Source organism: Corvus moneduloides, chromosome 27 (assembly GCF_009650955.1).
Source record: "Corvus moneduloides isolate bCorMon1 chromosome 27, bCorMon1.pri, whole genome shotgun sequence".
Classification (NCBI taxonomy): Eukaryota; Metazoa; Chordata; class Aves; order Passeriformes; family Corvidae; genus Corvus; species Corvus moneduloides.
The window spans coordinates 5,741,146-5,751,580 of record NC_045502.1 but is presented as its reverse complement, the minus strand read 5'-3'; the positions used below and the strand labels follow the sequence as shown (position 1 = coordinate 5,751,580).

The 10,435-nt window shown below is 48.4% G+C and overlaps 1 long non-coding RNA gene across 1 annotated transcript; it reads right to left on the bottom strand.

The window, feature by feature from the left end:
* Positions 1-8,767: 8,767 nt before the first annotated feature.
* LOC116435700 lies at positions 8,768-9,596 on the bottom strand. Its single transcript, XR_004236817.1, has 2 exons — positions 9,393-9,596; positions 8,768-9,224 (listed from the first exon to the last, which is right to left on the bottom strand). It is a non-coding gene; the product is annotated as an uncharacterized LOC116435700 (long non-coding RNA).
* Positions 9,597-10,435: the final 839 nt, after the last annotated feature.

Below are 10,435 nucleotides of genomic sequence, written 5' to 3'. Positions count from 1 at the left end.
CTCTGTGCTCGCTGCCGAGGCCCGGGCGGCCCGGGGAGCGCTCGGCGGCCCCTGGGCTCCGGCGCAGGGGGGTCCGTGTGGCCGGGCCGGCGCCGTGTCCCCAGCGCGGCCCGAGGGGAACAGCCCGACCCGGCCGCGGCCTTTTAGGCCTGGGGCTGCTCGGGGGGATGGGCTGAGCTGGGCTCAGCGGGAAATGGCTGAGGGAGAGTGGCTGAAGCCTTCTCACAGCTCCAGTGGGAAACTTTTTACAGCACCATGTGCTGTATGGTGTGTTACAGACGGTGTCCAGTAGAAGGGGAATTCCTTCAAGACACTTGAATTAAGAGTTGATTTAAACTTTTTGTGGGCCTGTAGAAAGCTTTTGTTGCAGTGCAGCTCCCAGACAGCCCCTGGTGCCCGGCTGGGCTGTGTCTCTGGGGCACAAACACCCGCGGAAGGAGCTGGGCCCTCGGAGCTGCTGGTGCTGCTCGCGGAGCCTCCTTGCAAAGGGGATCCAGGGACATCCACAGGCAGAGGCACCTCAGCTCCACACTGTGGCTCTCTGGGGCTTGTTCTGGATAAATGACCTTCTGGGAACTCAGAGTTCACTGTAACTAGTGGAAGGGATTAACTACTGCAGCATTGTAAGGCTTCTTGCCTCCAATTAAGAGGATTTGTTGAAGTTTTCTAAAGGCTGTGTTGTGACTCTATGATCTGTGGAGAGCGTCTTTGTGCATTAGTGCAGGTCTGCCCATCACAGATGATCATTGCCACTGGGTGTCACAAAACCTCTCCTGATAAAACCAACTCCATGGCAAAAGAAGTTTCCAAAGAGCAAGAATTCTTCTTTTCTCCGTCCTGCATGTTTAAGGAGCTCAGATTTTCGCAAAAAGGTTTCTTTCTACTTACTCCTTGAACAATGAACAAAGGAGCACCAAGAGTTTTGCCAGTTCTTTCTTAGTTTTCCAAACTCTTTTCTAAGAGCCTGCCAAAATGGTATCTGGCAGCTGAGAATCTGTGGGATAGAGACTCTTGTCTGTGATAAAAGATCATGGGAATTAAGTGCCTCAATACCTTTGAGGCCCTGGACTTTTCATTCAGTCTTTGGCCTGGGGCTGGATTTTCCCTTTCTTTCAGTCTTTTTGTTTTAAACTTCCCCTTGAATCAGAAAATGCCGTGACCTGATGTGGTTTCTGTAAGGATGAATGAGGTTCTTCCCTTGCAAAGCAAAGGCAGTGGCCAAAAGGCAGCTGAGCCTCAGCAGGGACCGCGCCCATGAGCTGGAGCCGCCGGTGGAGCATCAGCTGCTCGGGCGGTCTCTGGGGAGAAGCAGGGCTGTCCTCTGCTCCCGCTGACAGCTCCGGCGGCTCTGGGAACCTGCGTGCCCGGGCAGCCCCAGCGGTGCCAGATGTGCCCCCGGGACAGGCGCTGCCGAGGGAGGGCGAGACGTGGGGCTGAGCCCTGAGCCCGAGAGGGGCTCTGGAGGAGGCAGGGGCAGCTCCGCTCCTCCCTGCAGGGTTTGTGCCCTGCTCGGAACCAGTTCCCATCCAGTGGGGGAAAATACCGCCCCTGGGGCACGCAGGAGAACAAAGGGCTTCCCACCCTTAATCCCGGCCCAGCAGCGTGGCTCCGTTTTGCTTTCTCCCGTTGCCCTGCTGTTGTGTTTCTGCCCTCGCAGCTTCCGCCGCCTCCAGGGCCCGGCTGCCGCTTTTCCCCTTGGGAGCGTCCCGGCGGCTGCAGGGAAGGCAAGGGAGGCTCCGTTCGCCCGGCTGAGGGTGCGGGATCCCTGTGTCCAGAGCTGCTCGGGCAGGATGTGACAGAGCTTGGACACAGGATACGCTCAGAGCAGAAGGCTGGTGTTGCTTACAATGTTAGAGTAAATACAGTGTAGTAAAATTGACCACAACTGAATGGAATTTAAATTGAAATTCCTACAACTCACATTTTATACCATAAAGTACAATTTAATACAACTGACATTTAAACAAATACAGCTTAAAAGTTTGCAACATTAAATACAATTGAAATTGAAATTCATACAACTTAAAATTAATACAAGTAAATCCAATTTAATGCAATGTAAACCTTATTTCATATCTAACAGTTAATGCAAGTAAATACTATTTAACGTCATTTAAATTTAAACTGATACAACTTAGTTTTATGCAACAGATAAATAAATAATTTAGTACAATTTAAATTCATACAACTAAAGTTAATGCAAGTAAATACTATTCGATACCATTTAAATTAGTATAACTTAAATTTATGCACCTAAATACAGTTAAATACAAGTTTAGATTCATACAATTTGAATACAAGTAAATACAAATGAATGCAATCTGAATTTAAATTCATACAAATTAATGCAAGTAAATACTATTTAATACCACTTAAATTTAAACTAATACAACTTAAATTTATACAGTTAAATACCGTTTAATACAATATGTTTAAATTCATACAACTTAAAATTAATAAAAGTAAATACAAATGAATGCAATCTGAATTTAATACAACTTCAAGTTAATGCAAGTAAATACTACTTAATACCACTTTAATTTAAATTAATACAAGTTCAATTTAAATACAATTGAATATAATTTAAATTAATAATAATTGAATATATATAATATAATATATATAATATATTACATATAATATATAATATATCGTATGTAATATATAATATATATATAATAAATAATAAATGTAATTTAAATTAATACAACTTCAACGGTTTTTCAAGTTAATATAATTTAAAATAAGATTAACATCTATCAAATTGATATCAATAGCTACAAAATACCTACAAAATCAACTTTTTGCAAAAGCTATGCGTCTTATTTTTGGCCCTGTGGCCAAGCTTCGTGGGTTGGGAATGAACATGTTTGTATTTTTCAGTCTCAAACATCCCTGTCCCCTTGGAGTCCAGTTCATGTTTTCCATTCCAGGTATTTGCATGTGTGGGGTCCTTAAGTAATGCTCTTCTCCTTCCCTCAAGTACTCTTCAATTAGTGCCACCTGCAATTAGAAAGAAGTGGTGTCACAAGCAACTCCATTCGCCTCTATAAAAACTTTAAAAGCTTCTGCAATTAGTTTATTTCAAAACTAATAGTCATTAGAAACAGAAACACATGAAGCCTCCTCTTGGGCAACTGGCTGCAGCAGTGGTACCTGACTTGGTCATTATTTTGGTTTTCTCCATTTCTGTTTGGATTCAGTTACTTCATTGCTGTGGAATGCATTGAGAAGGGCCACAGTGCTGCAAGGGTCTTTCATCAGGAGCAAAGAACGGCCTGGAGTGTGGGGAATGCTGGATCTGTACCACGGAGTGCTCATCCTTCACCTTAATGTGGAGCTACCCCCAAAGCCGCCATGTAGCACTTCTTCTATTTCCCCTGGTGTGTATCTTTTGGAGCAGCTGTTCCATGGGGCTTTTTATGGTGATCCTGTGGGAAGCGGCCATTCGCCTGCTGTGATATCCTCACAACTAAGATGAACTCCTCATTCCTTTTGGTTTGATTGGGGGTTTTTTTATCTGTTTGTTTGATTGGTTTGTGTGGGTTGGTTTGTTTGGGTTTTTGTGTTTTTTGGTTGGAGGTTTTTGTTTGCTTTTTTCTAAATGTCTGGTGAAGCTGGCACAGCCAAACTCAAGAAAATGTAAACCAGGTTCGACTTTCCAGAAATTACTTTGGACTGGGTTTAGCTGCATCCCCCAGGCTCAGGACTATCAAGATATTTGCAGGTTTTGCTCTGCGCCATCAGCCTGCTCAGATTCTGCTCGGAGTTTCACAAATGGAGAAGACAATGGATGCTGTGCCAAGCTTCCTTTCAAACAGCAAAACCTGGGTCAGCATGAGAGAAAAGAAGAAGAAAAAAAAGAAAATATTCATCAGTTAGAACAGAGCCAGTGTCCCACCATCTGCCCCTCCACTCTTACTAATTTTGTCTATTTCGAGACAAGCCTGGGTCTAAAGCTTCCCTCTCTCAGCTCCTGGTGCTATTTGCTACCTTGCAGCTTTGATTTCTGCTGATCTAAGTCACTGCTGTCCATGTGGGCTTGAGAATGTTCAGCCTGGAGAACAGAAGGCCCTGGAGAGGCTTTGCTGTGGCCATGCAGGACTTGAAGGGTGCCATAGGAAAGATGGGGACAGTGTTCAATAGGGCCAGTGGCAAGAGCAGAAGCGGGGATGGCTTTTAAGTGCAGGACGTTGAGTTAGGTTGGATCTAAGGAAGCTGCTTTTTCACACTGAGAGTGCTGAGGCACTGGCCCAGGCTGTGCACAGAGGATGTGGATGCCCCATCGCTGCGAACATCCAAGGCCAGGTGGGAAGAGGACTCTGAGCAACGTGCTCTGGTAGAAGATTGCTCAAGTTGGAACAAGATGATCTTTAGCGTCCCTTCCAAGCCAGACCACTCAGGGATGGCATCATTCTATGATCCCCGTTGTCCACTCCACGGTGACCCTGGACTCCTGTGAATTGTGACGTGACGGTCTGCATTCACATTGGAGCTCCCAGCATCCAGCAAAGAGGACAACACAACCATTCGCCCTTGTGCCTACACACCTGTCACCCTGCTTGGCCCCTGCTCCGCTACTCCCAAGACTTCGGAAAGGTCTCTCGTGCCTGGATTTTGCCATTCATCCCTGCAAGATGCTCACATTGGTCCCGAGGAAGGTAAGGTGCCATTCCATGCAAATGGACACCACCTAAGTGCCTCTGTGGGGATGCTGTGGGACAGGGATCCCACTCCGAGGTCTTGCGACATCTGCAGGTTTCCAGAGACAAAGAGAAAGAGATGGAGGTGGATCTAAAGACTGATACAGAGGAGGAGATGGAAGTGGAGGGAGGAGAGACTGGAGAGGAAGAGATGGAGGTGGATGTGAAGGAGGAGATGGAGGAAGAGATGGAGGTGGATGTGAAGGAGGAGATGGAGGAAGAGGTGGAGGTGGATGTGAAGGAGGAGATGGAGGAAGAGATGGAGGTGGAAATGGAAGAGTACATTGAGGCCATGGATGTTGATGGAAAAGACGAGGAGGAGGAGGACATGGTCCTGGGATGAAGAGGGACTCCAGCAGTAGGACAGGTAGGTGCTCCCCACAGGCAGAGTGGGTGCCCTGCTGCCAGGCTGGGGCTGGGCTGGGTGCCCCGCTGAGGGAGACGGTGCCCCGTGGGCTGGATTCTGGCAGCACAAGCAGCATCCCCAGCCTGTCCTGCACTTGCTTTGGCTCACACAAGCCCCATGCCAGTGCCTGGGGCCTGCCCCCCAGCCCCAGCCAGGCTCAGCGCTGGCAGCAGAGTCCCGCTCTGCCAGTGTGTCCCGGGCTGGGGGCACATGGAACAGCCCTCAGTGCCTGACTGCAATGACTATGTCACTTGCTTTTCTTCCAGGACTGATGGAGATCCAGGACAGAGATGGCACCCTTCTGTAGATACCTTTTAGGCTTTCTTTTTGTCTTCTGTAAATACGTTTAAGATAGTTTTGATAGCTATGTTCTTGTAAATACGTTCTCTAGATCGTTGTTGTTCCAAAGGTTCTTACAATGTAAATATGTTGTGTAGTTGGTTTTTGTTGCTGCTCTTATCTAAATAAAGGATCTTTGTTTTTCACACCTCAGTTCTCTTGGCCTTTTCTTGGGGTACAGGCCTCCATGGAGCAAGAGTTCCTTTGGAAACCCCCTCTGTCACCAGACTCTGCTACAAGCATAACACAAATTGATCCTCGTAGTTAAAGGCGAGACATGAATTGGCACAAATTTGTCCCTTGGACTTTCTAGCACAGTAAATGTCAGTGCTCATAATCCCCAATTCCTAATGAAAGCTTTCAGTCTCCTCACCTGCCACAGACATGTATTGCCCAGATTTGCTTCGTGCTTCTGGCCTGAATCTCGCTCTGGAAATGCCAGTGGCTCAGCTGAGAGCTGTGGCAATGATTGACATTGCCTTGAGAAGGGCCACAGTGCTGCAAGGGTCTTTCATCAGGAGCAAAGAACGGCCTGGAGTGTGGGGAATGCTGGATCTGTACCACGGAGTGCTCATCCTTCACCTTAATGTGGAGCTACCCCCAAAGCCGCCATGTAGCACTTCTTCTATTTCCCCTGGTGTGTATCTTTTGGAGCAGCTGTTCCATGGGGCTTTTTATGGTGATCCTGTGGGAAGCAGCCATTCGCCTGCTGTGATATCCTCACAACTAAGATGAACTCCTCATTCCTTTTGGTTTGATTGGGGGTTTTTTTATCTGTTTGTTTGATTGGTTTGTGTGGGTTGGTTTGTTTGGGTTTTTGTGTTTTTTGGTTGGAGGTTTTTGTTTGCTTTTTTCTAAATGTCTGGTGAAGCTGGCACAGCCAAACTCAAGAAAATGTAAACCAGGTTCGACTTTCCAGAAATTACTTTGGACTGGGTTTAGCTGCATCCCCCAGGCTCAGGACTATCAAGATATTTGCAGGTTTTGCTCTGCGCCATCAGCCTGCTCAGATTCTGCTCGGTGTTTCACAAATGGAGAAGACAATGGATGCTGTGCCAAGCTTCCTTTCAAACAGCAAAACCTGGGTCAGCATGAGAGAAAAGAAGAAGAAAAAAAAGAAAATATTCATCAGTTAGAACAGAGCCAGTGTCCCACCATCTGCCCCTCCACTCTTACTAATTTTGTCTATTTCGAGACAAGCCTGGGTCTAAAGCTTCCCTCTCTCAGCTCCTGGTGCTATTTGCTACCTTGCAGCTTTGATTTCTGCTGATCTAAGTCACTGCTGTCCATGTGGGCTTGAGAATGTTCAGCCTGGAGAACAGAAGGCCCTGGAGAGGCTTTGCTGTGGCCATGCAGGACTTGAAGGGTGCCATAGGAAAGATGGGGACAGTGTTCAATAGGGCCAGTGGCAAGAGCAGAAGCGGGGATGGCTTTTAAGTGCAGGACGTTGATTTAGGTTGGATCTAAGGAAGCTGCTTTTTCACACTGAGAGTGCTGAGGCACTGGCCCAGGCTGTGCACAGAGGATGTGGATGCCCCATCGCTGCGAACATCCAAGGCCAGGTGGGAAGAGGACTCTGAGCAACGTGCTCTGGTAGAAGATTGCTCAAGTTGGAACAAGATGATCTTTAGCGTCCCTTCCAAGCCAGACCACTCAGGGATGGCATCATTCTATGATCCCCGTTGTCCACTCCACGGTGACCCTGGACTCCTGTGAATTGTGACGTGACGGTCTGCATTCACATTGGAGCTCCCAGCATCCAGCAAAGAGGACAACACAACCATTCGCCCTTGTGCCTACACACCTGTCACCCTGCTTGGCCCCTGCTCCGCTACTCCCAAGACTTCGGAAAGGTCTCTCGTGCCTGGATTTTGCCATTCATCCCTGCAAGATGCTCACATTGGTCCCGAGGAAGGTAAGGTGCCATTCCATGCAAATGGACACCACCTAAGTGCCTCTGTGGGGATGCTATGGGACAGGGATCCCACTCCGAGGTCTTGCGACATCTGCAGGTTTCCAGAGACAAAGAGAAAGAGATGGAGGTGGATCTAAAGACTGATACAGAGGAGGAGATGGAAGTGGAGGGAGGAGAGACTGGAGAGGAAGAGATGGAGGTGGATGTGAAGGAGGAGATGGAGGAAGAGATGGAGGTGGATGTGAAGGAAGAGATGGAGGAAGAGATGGAGGTGGATGTGAAGGTGGAGGAAGAGATGGAGGTGGAAATGGAAGAGTACATTGAGGCCATGGATGTTGATGGAAAAGACGAGGAGGAGGAGGACATGGTCCTGGGATGAAGAGGGACTCCAGCAGTAGGACAGGTAGGTGCTCCCCACAGGCAGAGTGGGTGCCCTGCTGCCAGGCTGGGGCTGGGCTGGGTGCCCCGCTGAGGGAGACGGTGCCCCGTGGGCTGGATTCTGGCAGCACAAGCAGCATCCCCAGCCTGTCCTGCACTTGCTTTGGCTCACACAAGCCCCATGCCAGTGCCTGGGGCCTGCCCCCCAGCCCCAGCCAGGCTCAGCGCTGGCAGCAGAGTCCCGCTCTGCCAGTGTGTCCCGGGCTGGGGGCACATGGAACAGCCCTCAGTGCCTGACTGCAATGACTATGTCACTTGCTTTTCTTCCAGGACTGATGGAGATCCAGGACAGAGATGGCACCCTTCTGTAGATACCTTTTAGGCTTTCTTTTTGTCTTCTGTAAATACGTTTAAGATAGTTTTGATAGCTATGTTCTTGTAAATACGTTCTCTAGATCGTTGTTGTTCCAAAGGTTCTTACAATGTAAATATGTTGTGTAGTTGGTTTTTGTTGCTGCTCTTATCTAAATAAAGGATCTTTGTTTTTCACACCTCAGTTCTCTTGGCCTTTTCTTGGGGTACAGGCCTCCATGGAGCAAGACTTCCTTTGGAAACCCCCTCTGTCACCAGACTCTGCTACAAGCATAACACAAATTGATCCTCGTAGTTAAAGGCGAGACCTGAATTGGCACAAATTTGTCCCTTGGACTTTCTAGCACAGTAAATGTCAGTGCTCATAATCCCCAATTCCTAATGAAAGCTTTCAGTCTCCTCACCTGCCACAGACATGTATTGCCCAGATTTGCTTCGTGCTTCTGGCCTGAATCTCGCTCTGGAAATGCCAGTGGCTCAGCTGAGAGCTGTGCCAATGATTGACATTGCCTTGAGAAGGGCCACAGTCCTGCAAGGGTCTTTCATCAGGAGCAAAGAACGGCCTGGAGTGTGGGGAATGCTGGATCTGTACCACGGAGTGCTCATCCTTCACCTTAATGTGGAGCTACCCCCAAAGCCGCCATGTAGCACTTCTTCTATTTCCCCTGGTGTGGATCTTTTGGAGCAGCTGTTCCATGTGGCTTTTTATGGTGATCCTGTGGGAAGCAGCCATTCGCCTGCTGTGATATCCTCACAACTAAGATGAACTCCTCATTCCTTTTGGTTTGATTGGGGGTTTTTTTATCTGTTTGTTTGATTGGTTTGTGTGGGTTTGTTTGTTTGGGTTTTTGTCTTTTTTGGTTGGAGTTTTTGTTTGCTTTTTTCTAAATGTCTGGTGAAGCTGGCACAGCCAAATTCAAGAAAATGTAAACCAGGTTTGACTTTCCAGAAATTACTTTGGACTGGGTTTAGCTGCATCCCCCAGGCTCAGGACTATCAAGATATTTGCAGGTTTTGCTCTGCACCATCAGCCTGCTCAGATTCTGCTCGGTGTTTCACAAATGGAGAAGACAATGGATGCTGTGCCAAGCTTCCTTTCAAACAGCAAAACCTGGGTCAGCATGAGAGAAAAGAAGAAGAAGAAAAAAAGAAAATATTCATCAGTTAGAACAGAGCCAGTGTCCCACCATCTGCCCCTGCGCTCTTACTAATTTTGTCTATTTCGAGACAAGCCTGGGTCTAAAGCTTCCCTCTCTCAGTTCCTGGTGCTAGTTGCTACCTTGCAGCTTTGATTTCTGCTGATCTAAGTCACTGCTGTCCATGTGGGCTTGAGAATGTTCAGCCTGGAGAACAGAAGGCCCTGGAGAGGCTTTGCTGTGGCCATGCAGGACTTGAAGGGTGCCATAGGAAAGATGGGGCCAGTGTTCAATAGGGCCAGTGGCAAGAGCAGAAGCGGGGATGGCTTTTAAGTGCAGGACGTTGATTTAGGCTGGATCTAAGGAAGCTGCTTTTTCACACTGAGAGTGCTGAGGCACTGGCCCAGGCTGTGCACAGAGGATGTGGATGCCCCATCGCTGCGAACATCCAAGGCCAGGTGGGAAGAGGACTCTGAGCAACGTGCTCTGGTAGAAGATTGCTCAAGTTGGAACAAGATGATCTTTAGCGTCCCTTCCAAGCCAGACCACTCAGGGATGGCATCATTCTATGATCCCCGTTGTCCACTCCACGGTGACCCTGGACTCCTGTCAATTGTGACGTGACGGTCTGCATTCACATTGGAGCTCCCAGCATCCAGCAAAGAGGACAACACAACCATTCGCCCTTGTGCCTACACACCTGTCACCCTGCTTGGCCCCTGCTCCGCTACTCCCAAGACTTCGGAAAGGTCTCTCGTGCCTGGATTTTGCCATTCATCCCTGCAAGATGCTCACATTGGTCCCGAGGAAGGTAAGGTGCCATTCCATGCAAATGGACACCACCTAAGTGCCTCTGTGGGGATGCTGTGGGACAGGGATCCCACTCCGAGGTCTTGCGACATCTGCAGGTTTCCAGAGACAAAGAGAAAGAGATGGAGGTGGATCTAAAGACTGATACAGAGGAGGAGATGGAAGTGGAGGGAGGAGAGGCTGGAGAGGAAGAGATGGAGGTGGATGTGAAGGAAGAGATGGAGGAAGAGATGGAGGTGGATGTGAAGGAGGAGATGGAGGAGGAGATAGAGGTGGATGTGAAGGAGGAGATGGAGGAAGAGATGGAGGTGGAAATGGAAGAGTACATTGAGGCCATGGATGTCGATGGAAAAGACGAGGAGGAGGAGGACATGGT